Source organism: Pteropus vampyrus, unplaced genomic scaffold (assembly GCF_000151845.1).
Source record: "Pteropus vampyrus isolate Shadow unplaced genomic scaffold, Pvam_2.0 Scaffold1000008714, whole genome shotgun sequence".
Classification (NCBI taxonomy): Eukaryota; Metazoa; Chordata; class Mammalia; order Chiroptera; family Pteropodidae; genus Pteropus; species Pteropus vampyrus.
Window position 1 is genome coordinate 1 of NW_011923116.1, and position 596 is coordinate 596.

At 36.7% G+C, this 596-nt stretch overlaps 1 pseudogene; it reads left to right on the forward strand.

The window, feature by feature from the left end:
- The first annotated feature begins 269 nt into the window (after window positions 1–269).
- On the forward strand, window positions 270–388 carry LOC111735796 (annotated as a pseudogene).
- The last annotated feature ends 208 nt before the right edge of the window (window positions 389–596 follow it).

Here is a 596-nt window from a genome sequence, read left to right on the forward strand (position 1 = left end):
TCAAGAAAATCTCCAGAAAATAAGCTTAAAGACAGAAATGAGATTTAAATGACAGAGAATACAAGATTGTACTTCTGAAAAATCTCAGTGAGATGCAAAATAACTTACATCAACAAGTCCAGAAATTGAGAAAAAATTGACTAGCAGAATGAATTTTTTAGCAAGGAGATTGAAACCCTTAAAAAGAACCAAATAGAACTTCTGGAGAGGAAGAACACACTAAAAGAGATGAAGAGTGAAATAGCAAGCTCAAGAAATAGAACTGACCAATCTATGGCCATGCTACCCTGAACAAGCCCGATCCCGTCTGATCTCAGAAGCTAGGCAGGGTCGGGCCTGGTTAGTACTTGGATAGGAGACCACCCAGGAAGACCAGGTGCTGTAGGTGTAAAAAATAAAAATAAGGGATTGTAAGCTGACAAGGTCCTTGCAATCTGTGAGGTCAACCAAGGGTTGCCTTGCCTTAAAAAAAAAAAAAAAGAAAAGAAAAAAGAGAGAAATAGAATTGACTAAATGGAGTAAAGAATCAGTGATATCAAAGACAGAAATCTAGAATTAATTCAGAAGGAAGAATAGACCGAAAAGTGAAAGAGAAA